The sequence below is a fragment of the Pan paniscus genome, chromosome 9 (assembly GCF_029289425.2).
Source record: "Pan paniscus chromosome 9, NHGRI_mPanPan1-v2.0_pri, whole genome shotgun sequence".
Lineage (NCBI taxonomy): Eukaryota > Metazoa > Chordata > Mammalia > Primates > Hominidae > Pan > Pan paniscus.
In genome coordinates, this window is record NC_073258.2 from 31,354,514 (window position 1) to 31,379,787 (window position 25,274).

General features: G+C 34.7%; 1 long non-coding RNA gene across 1 annotated transcript; it reads right to left on the reverse strand.

Annotated features, from left to right (window-relative positions):
- Window positions 1–939: 939 nt before the first annotated feature.
- On the reverse strand, window positions 940–23,706 carry LOC129393296 (uncharacterized). The gene is made up of 3 exons (XR_008620124.1): window positions 23,599–23,706; window positions 7,979–8,058; window positions 940–1,046 (listed from the first exon to the last, which is right to left on the reverse strand). It is a non-coding gene; the product is annotated as an uncharacterized LOC129393296 (long non-coding RNA).
- Window positions 23,707–25,274: the final 1,568 nt, after the last annotated feature.

Here is a 25,274-nt window from a genome sequence, read left to right on the forward strand (position 1 = left end):
CTTAACTATATATCTTCATTACAGCCTTTTCTCTTTAGCTGTAGACTCATTCAGACAACTGTTTGCTTGGTATCTCCAACAATTTGTCCTATAGACACTTTAAGCCAACATAATTTCAATTTCCACACTCCCTAGACACACACACACATATACACACATATGCACATGCACATGCACACACACACACAAATGAATTTACCTTCTCAGCTAATGACATTTCCTTCGTAAGAGGTCCTTCAAGCCAGCAGACTTAAAGTTACATTGATCCCTCCTTACCCCACTGAATTAATATTACCACATTTAAGTTTTTAATGTATTCCAAATATCTCCCTTTCTGATTATTCTTTTAATTCAGCCTCCTGTGCATACCTGCCAGATATTTCTGGACTTGTTAGCTACAAAGCTGGTATTATGTGCTAACTAGCTGAGATGATAAAGTGAATGCTAAGCTGTATTTGCTTGGTTTTTCCATGAGCTTCCTTTAAGCTCATGACTTTATTTTTGTTGCCCACTAGACATGAAAATTTATCATCATAAGAAGAATGGTTCAGAGCAAAACCAAAGATCCAAACCCTGCACTTCTAATATGTACTTCACTTCTAATGTTTTAATGGTTTTATTTTTAATGATCAAAGAAGAAGTCCTGTTATAAAGAGGAGCAATTGTTGTAAGAATACTTCAAGAGTCTCTTTTTATTCTTTTCAGAAGTGATAAATACTCTCTGAGCTGGAAAAGAGATTTAGATGAGCAACTAAATGAGTATGATTACTATGTCATCTATAGTTTACCTTTAAATACTTCTGTAAAAATGGTTTTCAAACTTTTTAAAATCTTAATTTATAGGTTGAAGGACTTTGTTGAAGTTCAGCATGCACAAACATGCAGATACACACATGTGTGTATTGTAACTAATATGAACATTTTAAGAAAAATATTTACCCTTGTTTTTTATGTCCCAGTATTCTTTATTTTAGATATCATTTTGTAAAACTTCTGTTCTTGGCACATGAAATTGTTTTCTTGACACATTAATGGGTCACTGAAATCTGTAATTTGAAAAACAATAGTATACAGAGTGACATAGGCACATGTATGTGTAGTTTAATTTTAATCTACAATCAAAAGGCAGCTAGTTAAAATTTGAATCACTGTAATAATTTATCTGCACTCATAGGTTGTTGGTTAGCACACACAAAAAACCCTAATCAAGGGTCCATGTCCCTAAACTTTATAATAAGTATTTCAAAAACTTTCTAAAACTGCACTAGCATATTGGCTAATTAGACTAAATGATGTTGGAAATATATTTTGTATGTCAAAATAAATAGTATTCAAAATATGAGATGGCTACAAGTACTGTTCAGGCATGTCTGATCTTGAAAACCTGTGAAAACCTGGTAAGTTCCATAGCCAAAACTTGGAATTGTACATTTGGTCTAAAAGTCCATGCTGTTCTAGGTTCCTACTCTTTCTCCTCACTAATGCAAAATTATCCTGTCTGATCTAATCTAACTAAAAGCATATCTGATTCTGCCATAGGGTCATTTCTACATTTACTTTGTAGTAAACCTTTCACTCAAGGTGGCTGTTGGAGGGCTTAGGACAACAATTTAAAAAATACTGAGGTTGTAGAACAGCTTGCTTGTATAACTGTCTTTGGACCTGTTTGTTAACAAATGTTTATGCCTGTGGCAGATTTCATTCTAGATTAGCTCACATTGTAAGAAAACACATAGTAGTGAGAAAGCTCAGGGAGCAGGAGCCTTCTGCACCTCTAATCATCGGAGCATCCTCATATTACCAAAAAGGAACAACCTGAAACATGTCAATGGTCAATTTAGCCTATGTCAGTTTGCAATGTAGACATTAGTGGTGTTTGAGAAGTGCTACAACTTCTTAAGCAATTTACCCAAAGTCACATAGCATAGACATAGTTATGTCTACATTAAAATTTGAGTCTGACTTTAAAAGCCGTCCTTCATGCTCCCACCTGATATTGTCATGTTAAACAAAGCTGAACACTATGTGAGGAAGACTCAGTAGATTGCCTTAAGAATGAGGGCAAGTCGGGCAGGCACGGGGGCTCAAATCTATAATCCCAGCATTTTCAGAGGCCGAGGCGGGTGGATCACATGAGGTCAGGAGTTCGAGACCAGCCTGACCAATGTGGTGAAACCCTATCTCTATTAAAAATACAAAAATTAGCCAGGTGTGGTGGCATGTGCCTGTAATTCCAGCTACTCAGGAGACTGAGGCAGGAGAATTGCTTGAACCCAGGAGGTGGAGGTTGCAGTGAGCCGAGATCATGCCACTGCACACCAGCCTGGGTGACAGAGAGAGACTCCATCTAGGAACAAAAAAAAAAAAAAAACAAACAAAAAAAAACCACAATGAGGGCAAGTCATCCACACTACTTTTGGTAACATTTTGGAATATATGGAAGAAATAATTTACGACACCATTTTCCCAAAGGAAGTTCAACAAAGAAATTTCAGAGATATTTTCAGGTTGAGGAAAAAAATGGTTTGAAGTAAAATCATATAAATATTTTTGCAGGATAAGCAAGTAATTTTTAAGGTATAATTTTTTTACAGCCTACCAGCATTAAAGTACACCAAGATTATATACTTCAATTAAAGCTGAACCAATAGAAATCTTCCTGCTTTTGTTTATTTTAGTAGATACCACAGAATAGTAAATGAATTAGAAATACAGGATTTGGTTGTTCCTGATTGTTATAATTTTTCTTAGAGTTGGAAGTAAATTAATCTCCTTGGGAAATGCAGTAGCCTTTTATGAATACTGTACTCCATTGCAAAACTAATTTATCCTTTTTGGTTTATATGTAATTATTTAATGGAGGAAAATTTATGAATGGCCTGAACCAGTATTATATTATTTGTGTATCACCATAAGTACCTACTAAATGATTATACACCATCATTTATTGAAGCCAGATCATGGTAAAAATTGCTCTAGACAAAGCTATGAGTGGTATAAATGAATCACATATGCCACTTGGTCTGGTGCTTAGACAGACCTCAATAAACATTCTTAGTATTGTTAATGTTGTCATTTCAGTAGTAGTTGTTGCTTTTTTATTGTTATTTTACTATTATAAGGCTCGAGAAAAATAATTCTATGGCATTTATATTCATAAAAATTATGTTTTATAGCTGTGGGTACCAACTTGGCATCATGATGACGACAATCATGATAATAATAATGATTAAAATATTAGCCTATCATTATTATTATTATTATTTATTTTTTTTTTTTCGAGATGGAGTTTCACTCTTGTTGCCCAGGCTGGAGTGCAATGGTGCGATGACTGCAACCCCTGCCTCATGGTTCAAGCAATTCTCCTGCCTCAGCCTCCCAAGTAGCTGGTATTACAGGCACCCGGCACCATGCCTGTCTAATTTTTGTATTTTTAATAGAGATGGGGTTTCACCATGTTAGCCAGGCTGGTCTTGAACTCCTGAGCTCAGGTTATCTGCCCGCCTCAACCTCCCAAAGTGTTAAGATTAAAGGCATGAGCCATTGCACCCAGCCTAGCCCATTATTAATAATAACAATATATACCTTTAGATTTAAATATATTATCTTATGTCATTTTTACTATGATTGTATAAGATGCTTTTTTGTTAACTCTATTTGGCAGATGATGGAATTGAGGTTCATAGAAATTAAGATATATGTCTAAGCTCATCAGCCATTAACAATCTGTTTCTGGGTCTCTTCAAGCTCCATTTACTTTCCACTTCTCATGCTGCCTCTATTTTGCCAAAGTCCTTTAAATTCCCTGGGAGATTAGTCACTGGAAAGAGCATTCACCAGAAGAAACTCATGAGGCTTGAACTCAACAGTTTGACCAAACATCTCTATCACCACCAAAATCAGTTTTATATTGCCTAACTATTCTAATCTTCTCTTAAGCAACTGTTTGATTCCACCTTAAATACTCTCTACTTGGGAGATTTACTTTTTTGTTTTGACAAATTGTCTTCTGTTGCAGCAAGCCTTGCCTGCACCATTAGAAATGCTGCCAGCATATTTTTCACTTTTCAATAATCCTAACAAGGGCACTTGATGTTCTACAATAGATATATTTATTCTTTATTGAGGAAAGGGGCTTGAGAATAAAATGTTAAGGAGATAAACCCTAATTATTGCTTATCAAGTTTAGATGAAACAGTCTCACACTTAAAGTAAAATTGGGGCTTACTTTTTAAAGAGTTAGAGTTGCCTTCGGATGATATTATAGAAAACTAGCCTCAGGGTTAATATGCATAACAAAATCAACTCTATGTTTCTGACATCTTGTGGTACTCTGGGTCTGAATTGCCCTTATTGTGAGAATCCGTTCATCAGAGAACTTTAAGTATAATGGTAGCACTGCCATTCGCATTTTTCTCAATGCTTTTGTGAAGGTTGTGTCCAAGGAACCTCTTTGGGAATGGATGTGCGAGGTGAATGTCTTAAATCTACCACACTATTTCTCTCACTAAGTCTTTAGAATCCTTTCTCTACGTTATTCCAGGGAACTTTTGATACATCAGCCTCATTCAATATAGGGCATTGCTGAATCCAAATTTCAATCAACAAACTGAGTCAAATGACAAAGCCACTTTTAGCTAAGTGAAATCACACATTACTTCTGCAAACTCTAATATGTACACCCATATTAACACATTTAGCCCAGTGTATTATATTTCTTCTCCCTTTGTCTCTTACCCTTAGCATTTATTGATACATATTATCTAGTTTCTGCTGATATAGATTAGAAAATTCTTGCAAACTTTTTGGAGAATATTTCCTCTTATGTAGACATTGTACTACTGATCCCACTAAAGCATACTGGGATCTAACCCTGGTGTGTTTAGCGACAATGAACGATGGTTATAGTAGGTCATGACAAGAAAGAGCACCCCTTGCAAGACAACTGCCCCAGCCAAGGTTACAGCAGGGTCTTCAAAGAAGGAAAAATTGGCTTCTTCAGACATAGAATAGCAGGCCTCTTCCACAGACAAAGAAAGCTTTAAGTAACTCAGGGGTACAAAATTTTCAGCTGCATGTCAGTCCAACCAGATATTCTTTTTCCAAATCTCAGGGTCGCACTCCTTCCTAAACAAAGCTCTATTTTGTACATGAGCAACTTGTGAGGCTGAAAAGTAAAACTTTCTTTTTTATTTTACAATATATAAAATCAAACTGTGTGTGATTTTCAATGAGGTCAGTTCCAAGCTTGCAATAAAAAAGAGAGTCTTTTTTTTTTTTATACTTTAAGTTTTAGGGTACATGTGCACATTGTGCAGATTAGTTACATATGTATACATGTGCCATGCTGGTGCACTGCACCCACTAACTCGTCATCTAGCATTAGGTATATCTCCCAATGCTATCCCTCCCCCCTCCCCCCACCCCACCACAGTCCCCAGAGTGTGATATTCCCCTTCCTGTGTCCATGTGATCTCATTGTTCAATTCCCACCTATGAGTGAGAATATGCGGTGTTTGGTTTTTTGTTCTTGGGATAGTTTACTGAGAATGATGATTTCCAATTTCATCCATGTCCCTATAAAGCATATGAACTCATCATTTTTTATGGCTGCATAGTATTCCATGGTGTATATGTGCCACATTTTCTTAATCCAGTCTATCATTGTTGGACATTTGGGTTGGTTCCAAGTCTTTGCTATTGTGAATAATGCCACAATAAACATACGTGTGCATGTGTCTTTATAGCAGCATGATTTATAGTCATTTGGGTATATACCCAGTAATGGGATGGCTGGGTCAAATGGTATTTCTAGTTCTAGATCCCTGAGGAATCGCCACACTGACTTCCACAATGGTTAAACTAGTTTACAGTCCCACCAACAGTGTAAAACTCCCCGATTCTGTGATCTTGATTGAGCTGAGACTGAAGAAGGAAGCTCATCAGTTTTTCTTCTGCAAGCTCTTCAGTGTTCAAACTCTACTATGATGCATCTACCCCACCACAGTCTTTGTAGTAACTACTATTGCCCTATTAGTTAAACACAGCAATGACTTGATATGTGTAGACACTTTCGTTGGCATTTCCAAATGCACAAAACACAAATAATAACTTTATCAATTAGGATGCTACAGTATGTGATGGATTACAAGTGTAGTGGTTTTAAAACATCCACGAGTTATTTGACTTTCTTCCTAAAGAGAGATGGAGTCCCCATTCCAATCTCTTAAATCTTAGCTGGGCTAAGTGACTTACGTGTAATCAATAAAATGCAAAATTATTCTGCATGACTTCAAGGTTAGGCAAGAAAAAGCCAACATGCTTCTACCTGGCTCTCTTGGTAATTAATTGACTTGATGCTTTTCTGTGTATCTCAGTGAAGACTGGGTTTAATAGTATTTAAACCTGGAAATGGATATATTTCTTCTATTATCAAGTTGTTATTGTGAGGGTGTTGAGTCAATGTATTCAGGAGGTGTTTGCTTCAGATTTTGTTGTTAACATTATTCCAGTACGTTTTGTCTTCTAGAGGTGAACTGGTGTTGTTTTGTGCTTAAGATGAGCACTGGAGTGCCAAAGGGGTTGTTTTTAATGATCGTGCTCCATCTTTGTCCTTCAGCCATCTCTGCACATCCCTGCTACAGAAGAGATCTTTCTCTATGCTCTTGACTGTAACCCAGCAGCAGACTATTGTAGCTAACCTAATCTCATGGTGGGAGCTGAGAATTCTGTTAGTATAGTCCAACCTCTCTAGTCTGTTCCCGTGTCCCTGGACCTCTTGTGCTAGAACTTTTTAGTATTCCTACCTCTCTTCAGCATAGCATCCAACTCTGCCTCGTATCTGTGGTTGGTCTCTAGTGGGTATTTCCTGCCCCAATGTCAACAGTAGCAGACCTTTGCTTTCTACACATTTAAAATATTGAACAGTTAAAGATTTCCTGCCATATTCCTCCTACTCTGTTAGAATTTTTTTTCTACTTTCTCTCATGTGCAATGGGTCTTTGACATGCACAGGGCATGTTTGAGGTTGCTGCCTCTTCCCAAGCAACCTAAAGGTTTTTATTATTTTTTTAATAGAAAGAAAGTATCCAGGAAGTAGGTGAAGTGGGTACCTTTTCCTTAGCAGTTGCTAATCATATCATCATCTTCAGGTGGGCGTTAACAAAAGGGATTTTTTTCTTTTTTTGAGGTCTCCTATCCTATGCCCAATCTATCTTGGGAGCTTCTGGTGGATGCTCAAGGAAAACAAGTGTTGTGTGGGTGCAAGCTCCCCTGTGTCATGGTTTTCCAGCTCTTCTGGACTAACTCTAGCTCACACTTGGCCTTTAAAAACTCATTAAAATGTTAACTAATTTTCTCCTTTCCTGTTTATGTGGCAACCATGCGTTGGCTGCAAGTGATCCAGTTTATAAGTCCAATCTCTCCCTGGAAAGGCTTGTCTCTTTAGGAAAATTAATGATTTTTGTTAATTATTTATTTTAAATGTCAGATTAGTATGTGTACATATTTATTCCATATTTTCTATATATGAGTATCAAAACAAATTCTACAGAGTATGAGTGAACTGAAAATCATGCAAAGAAACTTAAAGTTCATCTAATTTGATGAACTATCCAATTCATAAAGGTCTATTACAGCATTCTACCAAGTATTCATACTGCCTTTAAATTTTAAAATAAACTATTTTACAACAGTTTTAGATTTACAGAAAAAATTACAAATATAATACAGAGGCTTTCAATATACCAAAGGCCCATTTTTTCTATTTTTAATATCTTACATTTGTATGAGACATTTATTATAATGAATAAACCAATATTGAAACATTGTTAATTAAACTTAATTTTATGCTTTTTAAGAGTTTCTTAGTGTTTATCTAATGTCCTTTTTCTGTCCCAAGATCTCATCTTGGATCCCACATTATATTTATTCATGTCTCTTTCAGCTTCTCTTGTCTCTGACAGTTTCTCAGACTTACCTTTTTTTTGATGACCTTGACATTAAGGCAGCTCATGCATTTTATAGAATGGCCTCCAGTTGGGATTTTTCTGATGTAATCTGTTTTGGGGAAGAAGACCACAGAAATATATTACCTTTTTCATCACATCATATTTAAGGTACATATAATCAACATGACTTATTGTTGATATTAACATTGATCACTTGGCTGAGCTGGTGTTTGCCAGATTTATCCACTATAAAGACTTTTCTTCTCACTTCAGTGTACTTTTTTGGATGAAAATCACTATGTACAGTCCACACCTAAAAAGTAGAGAGTGACATTCTACCTCTTTCAGGAAGAAGTATCTAAATATTTAGAATTCTTATGCATGGGAGATTCATCTATTCTCCCAAATGTATTTCTTTTTTTCAGTTGTTGGTATTATTGGATATAGGTATCAGTATATATTTATTTTATACTTTGGATCAAAAACCCAATATTACTTTATCTAATCTGTTGATCAATATGTTCCATCTTTGGTCACTGGAAGCTCTTTCGGTGTCCCCGTGCCCTTTTGCCTGCCTCCATCAGTTTTGTATACACATATGCATGTGTATGTGTGTTTAGCACTTTCTACTTTTTGTCACTGCCAGATGTTCCTGGTCATGTTGCATATTTCCTACCCCAGTCTTAGATCAGCCATTTCTATAAGAACTTCTCAATCCTTTTGTGGGAACATGGAATTAGAAACCAAGACCCGAGTGTCAGGTGTGGTTGTTGCAACTGGGTTATCATTGCTTTTAGATCCCTCACTTGACAAAGCAAGGAAATATGTGTGCATATATTAACAAATGTATATATACACATCTATTAATATTAGTATATGCAACCATCTGTGTGTGTGTGTGTGTGTATATATATATATATGAGCTCGAACATGAATTCAAACTTGTCTTCAACTCTAATCAATTTACTCATGGATCATTCTAGATTCTTCCCCTTGGTTATCTCTAACTACTCTAACAGTGAAAACCTGGCTCCTACATTTGCCATGTATTCACAAAATTGTTCAATTCTTGTATACATATACAGGATCAGAATCATGAAACTATACCCCGGTGGGATAATGCTTTATCAACTAAAGTACTATTCTTACATACAATTCCTTTTGAATTTACTTTTAAAGATTTCTCTTGCTATTACTTAGGTCGGTGCCTTTCCGTTCACCTCCTTCAGTGAGATGGTGTCACTGATGGTGTCACATTTTTTATATGGTTAGATTGTTTTGTCATTCTTTGCATTCCATCAAGAGATCCTGTAACTTCCTAAATAGTTTTTTTATATTTGCATACACTAAGCTTCCATCTTTGTGCTGTAAAGTAGTATGGGTTTTGACAAATGCATAATGTCATGAATCCATCATTACAATATTATGCAAAATAGTTTCAACACCCTACAAAAAATTCCCAGTGCTTCATCTATTTAAACATCCTGAAACATCTAGTTTTCACCAATAAATATGATGTTAGCTGTAGAGGATTTTTTGGTAGATATTCTTTATCAAGTTGAGGAGATTTCTCTATTTCTAGCATTTCTGCTGCAAATTTTTATCATAAATAAGTGCTGGAGTTTATAAAATAATTCTCAATTATAATTTTGTTCTTTAACCTAATTGATATGGTGGATTACATTAATTCATTTTTGAATTTCAAACAAGGCTTGGATAGTTTTTTTTCTAACATATGCATTTAGTGTTATAAGTTTCTCTCTAAGCATTGCTTTCTAAACATCCATAGGTTTTGATAAGCTGTATTTTCATTTTTGTTTAAATTGAAAATATTTTATAATTTATTTTTCTCAAAGAAACTTCTATTTTGACCCATGGCTTATTTAGAAGTGTTTCCCTTAACTTCAAAATATTTGGAGCTTTTCTTGCTATCTTTCTGTTGTTCATTTCTAGTTTAATTGCACTGTGGTGTGAGAATATGCCTTGCCTGATTTCTATCATTTTAAACTTTGCTTAAGTATGCTTCATAGCCCAAAGTGATATCTATCTTTGTGAATGTTTCATTTGAGTTTGAAAAAAATTGTCCATTTTGCTGTTGTTGGAGGGAGTATTCTGTAAATGTGAATTGGGCCAAGTTGATTGGTGGTGCTCTTTAAGTCAACTATGTCCCGATTTTCTGCCTCCTTGCTACATATTTACTAAAAGAGGAGGGCTGAAGATATCAACTATCGGAGTTGATTTATCTATTTATCCTTTCCACTATATCAGATTTGGCTCACATATTATGACACACTGCTGTTAAGGACATATACATTAAAGATTGCTATGTCTTGGAAAATTTTCACTTTTATTATGATGTAGTAGTCCTTTTTAAACCTGATAGTTTTCCTTGTTCTAAAATCTACTTTGTATGAAGTTAATATAGCTGCTCTAGCGTTCTTTTGATTTATGTTGACATGGCATATCATTTACTAACTCCTTATATTTAACCTGATATTTTTGTATTTAAAGTTGTTTCCTGTAAACAACATAAAGTATCATTTTTTGTTTTTTTTTAAATCCAATCTGACTATCTCTGTATTTTAATATGTGTATTTTGCACCATTCCCCTTTAAAGCGATTATTGGTATAGTTGGATTATCTACCAAATCAGTAAATGTTTTCTATTTTTAGCATTTGATCTTTGTTTATTTTTTCTCCTCCTTTTCTGCCTTCTCTGTTTTAGTTAAGCATTTCATATGGTTCCATTGTACCTTCTCTCAGCACATCAATTATGCTTCTTTTTAGAAAATTTCAGTAGTTGGTTTAGAGCTTATAATATAGTTTTTTACCTAATGTATCTCCACTTTCAAATAACACTATACTACTTCACATGTAGCACAAGTACTTTGTGATATAGTGTTCATAATTTCTTTTTATAGCATTGCTGTCATTAATATCACTTGGACATATGCTATAGTGACCCAAAACATCATTAGTGCAATTATTTACACAGTAGTTTTTTAGATCAATTAAGATACAAAGAAAATACTTTATTTTACCTTTATTTTATATGATATGTTTACTCTGAGACCACCATGAGGGAGGTCTCAGGTGTTCCCATCAACACTCCCAGATTAACCCTCAGGTCATAGACAGTAGTAACTGCCAGTCATTAGAGAGACCTGTTGAAGATAGTGATTAGCAAACTATGGCCCGCAGGCCAAATCGACCCTCTGCCTGTTTTTGAAATTATTTTATTTTAACAAGGCCACATCTACTCATTGAAATATTGTCTATGATTGCTTTTGCACTACGATATCAAATTAAGGTAGTTGTGACCAACTACTTGGTTTATAAAACCTAAATTATTTATCACTTTTCTTTTTGGAAAAACCATACACCTATGTTTAGGACCTCCAGCCTAGTTGAGCCTTCAGATGACTACAGCCCCAGTTGACATCTGACTGCAAGGGACACTATGCAAGAATCAACTGGAAGACTTGTTTCCCAAATTCCTGACCCACAAAATCATACATAAAACAATTTTTTAAATTGTTTTGTACAATTAAATTTTGGAGTAATTAGTTTCATGGTAATAGAAACAAGAACAATTTGTGCCTGGCTTCTGCTTGTCAAGAAGCTTAGCATTGTGTTCAAAGTCAAGACCACAGTCTCAGAATCTTCTGTGAGGCTCTATTTGCTGCCACTGTTTTTGTTTGTTTGTTTGTTTTTAGTAAATACTGTGTCATTCAGGTTTTAATAAAGAAAACGGGTACACATGTGTTATTTTACGAGCAAGAATTCCGTGCAAAGAATTGGCTGAAAGGGCATGAAAGAACTGGAAATGCAAGCAAGGGTTCTGAAGTAACACAGAGACACTAACTGCCAGAAGCAGTTAGGGAAGTATACTTAGGGAAGAATGAACAAATAAATAGAAGGGACTGTGAGAATTAGAACCTTACAGCTTAAAGGAGACACTTTTTCAGAACTTGGATTTTGACCTCAGAAGAGTTGGTGTTGTCTGATACAGGTATCTCGGGAGATAGAAGAAGCGACTGCTGACCATGGCTCAATTTGAGTTGGTGCCTCAGGAGCTCAGAGGAGGAATTAGGCAGAGCTGGAGCTCAGAATAAAGAGCAGGCACTGGTTAGCTGATGCTGCCTCTTGGGAAGGGCCATATGAAACTTGTTCTGGGAATATAAGAAAAACTGGACACAGAGGAGAAGGCCCCAATAATATGAAAGAACAATTACTAGGAACCTGTTGACAGGGATAGAAAGCAAAAGAGGAAGCAACAAGCCCCTCTTATATCCTTCAACCATGTAGTCTCCCTCTAGCATCTCCTTTTAATTAATTATTTATTTATTTATTTATTTATTGAGATGAAGTTTTGCTCTTGTTGCCCAGGCTAGAGTGCAATGGTGTGACCTTGGCTCACTGCAACCTTTGCCCCTTGGGTTCAAGAAATTCTCTTGCCTCAGCCTCCTAAGTAGCTGGGATTCCAGGCATGAACCACCACACCTGGCTAATTTTTTTTGTATTTTTAGCAGAGACGGGGTTTCACCATGTTGGCCAGGCTGGTCTCGAACCCCTGACCATAGGTGACCCACCTGCCTTGGCCTCACAAAGTGCTGGGATTACAGGTGTGAGCCAACATGCCCAGCCTACAGTATGTCTTTGAAAATGTTGGCCTTTTAAACCCAGGAACACCAAAGAAAGAAAAAATTTCAAAGTAAAATGTTAAAGTAGCCTTGTGTTAAATTGGGTGATGACATAACTTGGGGTAGATCACTAATAGGAGACATGGGGCTTCATTTGTAGGAAGACAAAATGAATGTATGAGTGTGGGTACTATCAGATTGAACACATCATGTGTATCTGAGAAAAGGGATGGAAAACAAGGCAAAAAGACCTACAGAAGGATACCACAAGAAGTTAAGGGCCACAAGAGTAGGCCCTTCCCTACTAGTCAGGTAGGCTGAGGAGGGAGGGTTGCTTGAGTTCAGGAGTACAAGATTGTGATGATCTGTAAATGTACATCTGCACTTCAGCCTGGGCAACAGAGTGAGACTCTATCTCAAAAAAAAAAAAAGAAAAAGGACACACTGTGAACACTATGAAAAGCATTTGTAAAAGTTAGAAAATTTGCACATGGATTGAGATTGCCACTCCTGGTCCAGAGTTCTTTCAGGCCAGCAATAAATTTTGATAATATGCAAAAAACAAACAAACAAAAAGAATAAATGCTGGCAAGTCAATGGTAACCTGAAAGAATAATGAAAATGTATATCAAACATGAGGGTCATTAGTTCTTCCATAAGCCAACAAAATTTTTTTTAGGCTCTGTGGCTTTAACACATGCTACCTTATTGCCAGAGATTTTTCCTAATATGTCTGTCTAAACACTCATAGTCTCTCATTTTTCCTAGGTTTCTTCCTAAAGCCACATGACCATCTGATGGGGTCCAAATTTCTAACTAAGAAATATTTTCTTTTCTGAAAAATTTTTCTGAAAATTTTCTGAAAAAAATGTATATGCCAAGTGACATATACATTTTGACTAAGTCAGAAACTTCCATTAAACATTGATGAAAGAATTGAAGAAGAAACAAATACTTGGGAGATATTCTGTGTTCATGAATAGGAAGAATTGCTAATATGTCCATACTACTTAAAGCAATCTACAAATTCAGTGCAATATCTATAAAAATTCTATTGACATTTTTCACAGAAATAGTGAAAAAAAGAATCCAACATTCACGTAGAACCATAGAAGACTCACAATAGCAAAAGCAATCTTGAGCAAAAGGAACAAAGCTGGAAGCCCAATACTACCCAATTTCAAAATATACTACAAAGCTTAGTAGTCAAAATGCCATGGCACTGACTTAAAAACAAACATCTTAACCAATAGAACATAATAGAGAGTCCAGAAATAAATCTATGCATTGAACATCAATTGATTTCAACAGAGCTGCCAAGAAAACACAGTGGGGAAAGGACAATCTCTTTAATAAACTGTATTGAGAAAACTAGATATCCACATGCTGAATAATGAAATTAGACCCTTACCTCACACTGTACACAAAAATCAACTCAAAATAGATTAAAAACAAAGTTGTAGTATAGGAAACTATTAAATCATTGGAAAAAACATAGGGGAAATGCTTCTTGATATTGGTTTAGGAGATAATTTTTTAGATATGATTCCAAAATCACAAGCATTAAAACTGAATATAAGCAAATGGGAATATATTAAGCTAAAAATACTTTTGCACAGCAAAAGAAACAATCAGCACAGTGCAGAGACAACCTCTGAAATGGAAGAAAATATTTGCATACCAGACATCTGATAAGGGGTTGATATCCAAAATATACAAGGAAACCAAACAACTCAATAGCAACAAAACAGGTAACCTGGTTTTAAATATGGGCAAATGATCTGAGTAGATATTTCTCAAAAGAAGTCAGACAAATGGCTACAAGTATACAAATAAATGCTCAACATTACTAATAAAGAGGCAAATGCAAATTAAAACTACAATGAGATATCTCCTCACTCCTGTTAGAATGGCTATGATCAAAAATACAACAATGACAAGTGTTGGCAAGGATGTGAAGAAAAAGTAACTCTTGCACACTGTTGGTGGAAGTGGAAATTACCATAGCCATTATGGAAAACAGTATAGAGATTTATCAAAAATTAAAAATAGAAATAAAACATGGTCTATCAATCCTACTTTTTGATATATATATACAAAAATTTAATTAGTATGTTGAAAATATGTCTGTATTCCCATGTTCCTTGCAGTGTTATTCACAATAGTCAAGATATGGAATCAACCTTTGTCTATCACTGAATGAAGAGAAATAAAATGTGGTATATATACTGGAATACTACTCAGCCTTACAAAAGAAGGAAATCCTGTCATTCTGTCTGTCACTTGAGACAACATGAATGAACGAGAAGGACATTATTTTAAGCAAAATAAGCCATTTAGATGAAAGGAATAAGTTCAAGAGATTCCATTCAAGAATACAACATGGTGACTATAGTTAATGACAATGTGTTGTATTCTTGAAAATCACTAACAGAGTAGATTTTAAGTGTTCTCATCAAACAAAAAATGATAAATATGTGAGGTTATGCATGTTATTTAGCTCAATGTAGTCATTCAACATGTATGCATACTTCAAAACATTGTGTTGTACACAATAAATACACTTTTGTCACTTACTGTATACACTTTTGTCACTTTTGTATACACTTTTTTGTTAATTAAAATTAATTAAAAATAGTAAAGTAAAAAATAACATATATAATTGGATCATTAGAAAGAAAACTTCCACCTATTCCATTTTAATCCACAAGAACATATTAAGGGTCAATAGTATATCAGGTACCGTATTAGTCCATTCTCACGCTGCTAATAAAGACTTACCTGAGACTGGGTAATTAATAAAGGAAAGAAGTTTAATTGACTCACATTTTCACAAGGCTGGGGAGGCCTTAGGAAAATTACAATCATGCCAGAAGGGCATATTTATTGCTTTTTGTGTGATGAGAACACTTAAAATCTACTCTATTAGTGATTTTCAAGAATACAACACATTGTCATTAACTGTAGTCACCATGTTGTATTCTTGAATGGAATCTCTTGAACTTATTCCTTTCATCTAAATGGCTTATTTTGCTTAAAATAATGTCCTTCTGGTTCACTCATGTTGTCTCAAGTGACAGACAGAATGACAGGATTTCCTTCTTTTGTAAGGCTGAGTAGTATTCCATTGTATATATACCACATTTTATTTATCTCTTCATTCAGTGATAGACACAGGTTGATTCAATATCTTGACTATTGTGAATAACACTGCAAGGAACATGGGAATACAGACATATCTTCAACATACTAATTAAATTTTTGTATATATATCAAAAAGTAGGATTGATAGACCATGTTTTATTTCTATTTTTAATTTTTGATAAATCTCTATACTGTTTTCCATAGTGGCTATGCTAATTTCCACTTCCACCAACAGTATGCAAGAGTTACCTTTTCTTCACATCCTTGCCAACACTTGTCATTGTTGTCTTTTTGATCATAGCCATTCTGACAGGAATCAGTACCCAGCCAAGGGGGGAGCCCTTTATAAAACCATCAAATCTCATGAAAATTAACTCACCATCATGAGAACAGGATGGGGGAAACTGCCCTCATGATTCATTTATCTTCACCTGGTCCCTCCCACACACGTGAGGATTATGGGAACTACAATTCAAGATGAGAATTGGATGGGGACACAGGCAAACCATATCAGGTACTATGATAGAAACTAGGAAAAAAATGATGCATAAGACAGATATACCCTCTCCTTTTTAGATCCTAGAGATAGTGCAAGAGAAAAATATTAAATAAAAATTTCCAAGTCTGCTGGATCTTAGGGTTGCCAGATTTAGCAAATAAAAATACAAGACACTGTTAAATTTTAACTTCAGATAAAACCATGTATTTTTAGTTTATGTCCTTTGCAGTATGCGTGACATACCAAAAAATTGCTGTTTATTGGAATTTCAAATTTTACTGGGCATCTTATATTTTATATAGCCACCCTAGATAAATGTTATAAAGAAAGAATTATAATTTGAGGTATGTTTTCTAACAAGGACTGATCTCTATATCTTAAAGTCCTATTAAAATAATAATAAGAATGAGCCAGCTTGAAAAAAGGATTATGCAGTGCATTTCTATGGGACTTTTGTTCCAAATTTATATTGAGATAAACAATCAAAAGGGTTACCTTTTCTTTAGGAGAGAAATCTTCCCTGAAAAGGACATAGCATTCTACTTTAGGAAATTCCATACAGCTTATGTAGTGTTGTCATCTGTGAACATTGTTGAAACTAATCATAAACCTGCAAAGACTACCACATCAACACAGACAAAAACTTCTCAATCAGGATGGGAAGACGTCAGTGTGAGAAACTGGAAAATTGGGATATAAATAATAAATTCAGTTGTAGAGAAACATAAAGTTCAAGGGCTAACCTGGATGACAGTCCCATGCTTTTCCATGACAGTCCATGCAGTGACTGCCACTGTCTCACACATGGTAGGCTGTTGAGAGCTGTTGACTTTTAATTTGGGCATCTGTGTCTTTCGATGTCTGTTTCTTCTTGTACTAATTGGTAAAAGTGTATTAAGATTTACCTCTAAGATGTCACCACCCAGTAACTAGATTGTAGGCCTAATTCTACCAGTCTATGAGAATTGCCTAGTTTTATTTGAATGCATTTAATAATGATTATCTCTGACTTTTTTTTAGTACTTAATATGTGTTTTGTCTAAAGCTAAATATTTGCTTGTATGCAGTATTTTAATCTTTACAGAAACATTAATACATAGAAACTATATTATCTCTATTTGGCAGATTAAAGAACTGAGGTTCAGAGTATTTATTTGTCTAACATTCAGTTACTGAGAAATGATAGATATGGGATTAAAACCAAGACAGTCTGATCCCAGAGCATGCACTTTTAATCACTGTGAATTCAGTCTCCAAATGATAATAACTACCAGTTTTTCAGTGCACTGAGTATTTTATATGCATTATCTTATTTAATCCTAACAAGAACCCTATAAGAACATTAGCTTAAGGAGATCAAGTAACTTTTCCAGGGTCACACAATAAATAAGTAGCACAGCCAGGATTCAGTCCTAATCTTTCTAATTCCTAAATCATGCTCATAATGACTACTAAATGATAACTATTTCTTCTTATATAGGAGGAAACTGATGATCCTGAAAATTAAGTGGCTGACCTACGTTCACATAGTAACAGGAATGGGACTAATAAATACACCATCTCTTGACTTCTCATTCAACAAGCTTTTGATTATTTCTCTGACAGTTTTCTCATTTAGTTGCTTTCAGTTGATGCTCATTAGTTATCAAATTTAGAGAGACTCTTTCTCTAAGTGGCACTTTCTCCAAATCATGACTTCTAATAGAAGTCATGATTTCTGCCATAATCCTCTCTCCAGCAGGCAATGGCCTTTAGGGACTCTGCTGACCTTGCCAGCTTGCAAAATTACAACTTATGGGCTTCAAAGGGGCCAAGTGCACAGTTACAGAGTGCATGTATAGCCTGAAATCATGATTTTAAATACGTTGTCTTCCTGTTGCTGGTGATAAAATTTGGATGTTGTGTCCTCAGAAGTTAGACATAGATATCAAAAATCTTCAACTTCCACTTATGTTTCTGTCTCACTGGAAAATTTGCTTAAATGAGAATTTCCAAAAGTTATGCCACAGAATATTAGTTATTCTGCTAAAAAGGGAATTCACAGCCAAATGCATTTGAAAAATATAAGATAGTATAACCATTTGTGTAGACTGATGATAATATCAGAAAGCTAAAGTGTCTGAGAAGGCTGAAAGTTAAGAAACTTGTTTAGATTTATTCAACCCATTGTTTTCCAAACTTTTGATTGATCATCAAATCTTTACTGTTATTGCCATTGCTGTGCAAAACCTAATCATTCAATGAATCTAGTGTTATAGTCCAATGTTTTGTAAACTTTAATATGCTAACAATTCACAGGGATCTAGTTTAAATGCCAATTTTGATTTATTAGATCTAGGGTGGTCTAGATATTCTGCATATCTAATAAAGCCCTGGTGATGCTGCTGCTATGGGTCACTTAGGTAGGAAGGTTCATTAGAAAGTACTTTAGAATAATGTTGTAAAGCACTCTCAAATTGATTAATATTTTCCATTGTACTATATAGAGTGAAAACCCGAAAAGTCAGCAATGCAGCTAAAAATTGTAAAGGATTGACTTTCACCAAATGCTCTACTCCAAAAAATGGATACAAGTCACAGCTACTCAAATAATTATGCTATTTAGTAAGGTGTATTGTAATTCTCAATTAAGCATATCTTACCAACAGAGTTAGGGTAGTAATTTTCCATGTTTTGCATTTTAATAATTTGTTTCCTAGCTAACATATCTGGGGATAATAAATAATATAGAACAAGCAACCTTTTTCCTACTACCTTGCTAGCACTCTTAATACTAAATTATAAATAAACTTGATAGAAATATTTCAATATATTTTGTTTAATATGCCAAAACAACCAGATTAAAGTAAGTCCTAATACAATCTTCACTTTGAAGGTGAAAAAACTGGTGAGAGATTATGTGCCAAAGGTCTCAGATACTACATTGAAACCCAGGTCTGCTCACCCTTAATCCTAATCATAACCACTAAGAAAATCAATAAATTGCACAAGTAATAAGGTATTTTATCAGAAAATGTTAGTGCTCATTCACTAATGTCACTTATAAAAGTGTTATAGAGAACATGTTTTTCATCCAGATTTTCTACTCTGTGCCCAGCTACTGGTGTCTGATTCTCATGCTCTAGCTTGCCAAGAACTCATCTGAGTCCTCTTATACAAGCTTAATAAGACCTGTGTTGGTACCACATATGTCTGAACCCTCTGCCCTTACTTCTTTTCATTCAAACTTAACAGCCCAGTGTGGGAAACTCTTAATTAGTTTTTAAAAATCTTTACTTAATGAAGAAAAATTGACTCCTTGTTCCCTAAGATCATGAAACAAAGTAGGATGTCTGTTCTCATCACCTCTATTAAGCATATCCCACTACAATTTCTAGTCAGTACAATAAGGCAAGAAAAAGAAATAAAACTGTAAATATTGAAAAAGAAGAAATAAAACTGAGCTTATTTGCAGATAACATGATTGTTTATGTAGAAAATCCCCCAAATATAATAAAAACTCCTAGAGCTAATAAGGATATTCAGCTAGGTCTCAGAATACAAGATCAATACACAAAAATCAATTGCACTTCTATATGCTAACAACGAATATATGAAAACCAAAATATAAAACAATACAGTTTGCAATTGCTTAAAAGAAAAACCTAACATAAATTGTATATAATCTTGCTGTTCCTTATAAAATGCTGATGAAAGAAATCTAAGGAGACCTAAACAAATTGAGAGATATACCATGTTCATCTATGGAAAGATTCAATATAGTAAATAAATCAGTTCTCCCTGATATAGCTATAGGTTTAATTTAATTATTACTAAGATAATAGGAAGTTTTTTTATAAATATAGACAAGATTATTCTAAAATTTATATGGAAAGCCACAGGATCTGAAATACTAAAACAATTTCGAAATAAAAAATAAAGTGGGAGGAATCATTCTACCTGATGTTAACGCTTATAGCTTAGTAGTCAAGATAGAAAAATATTGGCAGAAGGATAGACATATAAATCACTGGAACTAGAATAGAGAAGTCACAAACAGATTTACATAATATGTCCAGCTGATTCTTTTGTTTTTATTATTTTCTTAAAACTAAGAGCATTATTGAAATATACTGTATACCATAAAACTTACTCTTTTAAATGGTGAAAAATTGTTTTGTAGAATATTCATATGGTTACATGACCACCACTGCTATCCCTTTTTAGAATATTTTCATAATCCTCAAGGAAAACTCCATATCCATTAGTCATCATTTCTCATCTTTTCCTCCCCTCAACTCCTAGCAACTCTTACCTACTTTATGTCTCTAAGGATTTGCTCATTCTGGACATTTCATATAAATGAAAACAACCAATACATAGTATTTTGTGGCTGGCTTCTTTCACTTAGCACAGTATTTTCAAAGTTTGTCCTTGTTGTAGCATGTGTCGGTACTTCATTCATTTTATTGCCAAAATTATACCACTGTGTAGACATACCATATTTTTTTATTCATTCATTACTTTGGATTGCTTCCATTTTTGGTGTTCTTTTTCTCATGCTGGAGCATGTAATTTTTTGTGTCTATCATAAACATTGCTGCTTTTAACATTTCTGTACAAATTTTTATGTAAACTTTTTTATGTGTTCTCTTTTTCTTGAGTATATACTTATGAATAAATTGCTAGGCCATATGGCATCACATTATGTTTAGCATTTTGAGGAACTGCCAAGCTGTTTTCCAAAGTGGTTGTACCATTTTATAATCCCACTAGCAATGAATGAAAGTTTTAATTTCTTCATATCCTTGTCAGTACTTATTATTATCTGTTTTTATTTTATCCATTTAGTGTTTGTGGAGTAATATCATATTGTAGTGTTGATTTGCATCTTTTTCCAATGATTCATGGTTAGAATATCTTTTGTGTTTATTAACCATTGTATATCTTCTTTAAAGAAATGTATTTTCAAATCCTTTTCCTATTTTTAAAAGTGGGTTTTTTGTTGTTGTTGTTGAGATGTTACTGTTCTTTATATTTTGAAGATATAAATCTCTTACCAAATGATTTGCAGAAATATTCTCACATTCTGTGTGTTGTCCTTATATTTCTTGATGATGTCCTTTGAAGCACAACATTTTAATGTTGATTAAATTTATCTTTTTTTTGTAATTGTGCTTTTTGTGTCACATCTAAGAAAACACTGACTAATCAAAAATCATGAAGATTAACATTTACCCTGTGTTTTCTTCAAAAATTTTTATATTTTCAAGTTTTATGTTTAGGTCTCTCATCCATTTTGAATTAATTTTTGCATATTGTTTTAAGTAGGAGTCTAACTTTATTTTTTCTTAATGTAGATATCTACCAAATGATTTTTTTTAACAGTTGAACTGCTTTAGCTGAACAAACTTTTCAACACATGATGCTGGCTGGAGCAATTGAACATTCATAGGCAAAAAGAAATAAATCTCATCCTAAACCTTATATCTCATAAAAATTAACTCAAAATGGATCATGGACTTAAATGTAAAATATGAAACTAAAAAACTGGTAGAAAAAAAGACACAAGAAAATATTTGGTATCTAGAGCTGGAAAGGAGTTTTTAGAAGAGAGAAAATCATACCTGATAAAGAAAGAAAATGTTAAACTGGACCTCATCAAAATTATAAACTTTTGCTCTATGGAATAACCTGCTGGGAGCATAAAAGCTATAGACTAAAATAAAATATTTACAAACCACGTATCTGACAAAGTAGTCATGTCTAGGAAGATATACAGAACAATATATAAAAACAATTCAATTAGATAATGGGTGGAATACATGGCAGACATTTCACTGACAAGAATAGGCAGATGGCAAATAAACACTTGAAAAGGTGTTCAACATCACTAGCCATTAGAAAAATATAAATAAAAACCACAATTAGATATCACTATAAACATATCCAAATGGAAAAATAGTAAACCAAGCAAATGCTGGTGAGGATAAAGAAAAACTGGATTATGCTTTGCTGGGGGAATGTAAAATTGAATATCCACTCTGGAAAATCATTTGGCAATTTCTTATAAAACTAAACATGCAATTTACATATAGCTCAGAAATTGCTTTGCACTTGTGCCACAGAAATAAAAATTTAGCACTTGCAAAAAATACAGGAATGTTCATAATGGCTTTATTCCTAATAGCCCACAACCGAAAACAGTCCAGATGCCCTTCAATGTGTGAATGGTTAAACATACCATGGTACATCCATACTGTGAATTTCTACTTAACTATTTAGCCATAAAAAGAACAGACTGTTAAGACCACAGTAACTTTAGTGGATTTCAAGGGAATTCTGCTGAGTAAAAAAATAAAAATAAAAATATTTAAAGAGCTACACATGATCACATGCTATCTATTTATATAACATACATGAAATGAAAAATTATAAAGTAGAATAGATTACTGGGTTCCAGGGATTATGGATGGGGGAGGGAAAAGATAAGTAGTGAGTATAGCTATAAAAGTGTAGCACAGAGGATCTTTACTGAGAAGAGACTATTCTTTATCTTGACTGTGGTGATGGTTACATAAATACACACATGTAATAAAATTTCATAGAACTAAATACACCCTTGAATGTATATAAGTCTAATAAAGTCTGAATAAGATCAGTGGATTGTAAAAATACCAATTTTCTGGTTGTGATATCATCTTGCTGTTGTTCAAGATGTTAGCGTTGGGAGAAATTAGATGAAGAGTATATGAGGTCACTCTATATTATTTCTTACAATAGTATGTGAAACTACATTTTCATACAAAAAAACAGTTTAATTGAAAAAATTTTCCCAAACTGGATTTTTTGATCCTGCCATAGATTATTCCAAAGATAACAAAAGTTTTTCTATTTCTGAGCATGATTAAAGAGAAGATAAAGAGTGCCTCTATTTCCTCTGAAGACAGAATAAACTATTTTCTTTTTGGTAAGAAGACATGCAAAATACCACTGAAACAAGTCCCACACAGTTTAATCATCTCAGAGCAACCAGTGAAATCTTTCTAAAATGTATTTAGAGCATATTTGTCTTATGCTGAATAATCCCCACTGTTTTCCCATTGTACTTGAAATAAAATTCAATTTATTTGCTATGGCATATAAGGTCCTACATAATGTGACTCCCTTATATACTTTGATCTCATCTCAACTTCTTTTACTAATTTTATTAGTTATCTATTGCTGTGCAACAAGCTACTTTAAAATATTGCAACTTAAAAGAATGCACATTTTTTTATCTGCAATTTCTGCAAAGTAGAAATCTGGGCATAGCTTAGCTGGGTCTTCTGCTTTGAGGTCTCTCACAAGGCTGTAAACATGTCAGACAATACAAAAGTGTTACCTGAAGACTCAGTTGGAGAAAAATCCACTTCCGAGCTCACCGACGTGGTCGTTAAGAGGATTCAGTTTCATAAGCGCTGTTGCACTGAGAGCTTCCATTCCTTGCTGGCTGTTGGCAAGAAGCTACCCTCAGTTTCTTGCCACATAGGCCTCTCCAACACGCCCCTTGTTTCATCAAGGCTAATGAGACAAGGGAGAGAGAGAGAATCCACAAGCAAGACAAAGTCAGCATCTTTTGTGACTTAAGTAGAAATGGGACATCCTCTCAATGTTGCTGTATTTTATTGGTTACAAGATAGTTACTCTAGGGGAAAGCATTACACTAGGTCCTGAGTAACAACAGGTGGGGTCACTGAGGGCTATATAAGAGCCACCCTATCACACTAGTCTTCTTGCTGTTTACTGTATATCTGATCCAAGATTGTTAGAAAGCTGACTCCTTGTCATTTGGTAGGTCAGAGTTAATTGTGGAGAAGACCCAAAGTCTATAGAAGTGGAGTTGGAAATGGAGGTATATTGGGCTGATTGGCAGCTGGTAAGCTACCTGGGTGTGTAGGTGTGTCCGCAGATTGGTAAATTGAGTTAGGCTGGCCTGAAGTGAAGATTGCCAAATTCAACACAACTGTGATAGTGAAAAATTAGAAAAGGAAATATTCATTAAATATCTTTTATGACTCAGCCACCATGTTTGTTGTTTTGCACACAAAATGTTTTACAAAATTATCTTGATGATATCATCCTAATCTTTTAAATAATGAAATCCAAGGCAGAGAGATTAAGTATCTCCAAAGATTCCACAGTTGAAAAATAATTCAAACTCCTAGTCTTTCTAACTTTAATAACTGTTCATTTGCCACTGTCCCACAGTGGCTTCTGAGATGTCAGGGACTTCTCAGAGGAGCTGGTGGCCCAGGCTCGTGCTTTAGCTGGGCTCTCCTATTGAGCTTTCTCCAGGCTCCAGCGATGCTCCTTTGCATTCTGCTGCTCCCTTATGGCCATGACTGTAATTACAGCTAAGTTTACAGCCCTGGAAGAGGTTTCCAAGGGAGGGAGGCAGGAATCTGAAAGAACATTGGAGCATCAACCAAGAAAATAAAGAATTTGCAAATGAGGAAAAAAAGAGAGAAGAAAAAAGAGAAAAGAGGAGGAGGATGGGAGTTAGGACACAGAAGAGAAGGAGGAGAAGGAGAATGGTATGGTTTGGCTTTGTGTCTCCACCCATATCTCGCCTGCAATTGTTGTCTTCATAAATCCCCACGTGTCAAGGGTGGGACCAGGTGGAGGTAATTGAATCATGGGGGTGGTTTTCCCCATGCTATTTTTGTGATAGTGAGTGAGTTCTCAGGTGATCTGATGGTTTTATAAGTGTCTGGCATTTCCCTCTTGCACTCTCACTCTGTTCTGCCACCCAGCGAGGAAGATGCCTGCTTCTCCTTAAGGCAAGTTTCCTGAGGCCTCCCCAGCAAGATGGAACTGTGAGTCAATTACACCTATTTCCTTTATAAATTCCCAATCTCGGGTATTTCTTCATACCAGTGTGAGAACAAACTAATGCAGAGGGGGAGCAAAAGCAGAAGAGGAGGGAGGGAGTTAAAAAAAAGAAAAGATTGTGGTTGGACTGCTCCAGGAATCAGACAAGTTTATTAGAAAAAAACTTCCTCCTCCGGCCTTATAGAA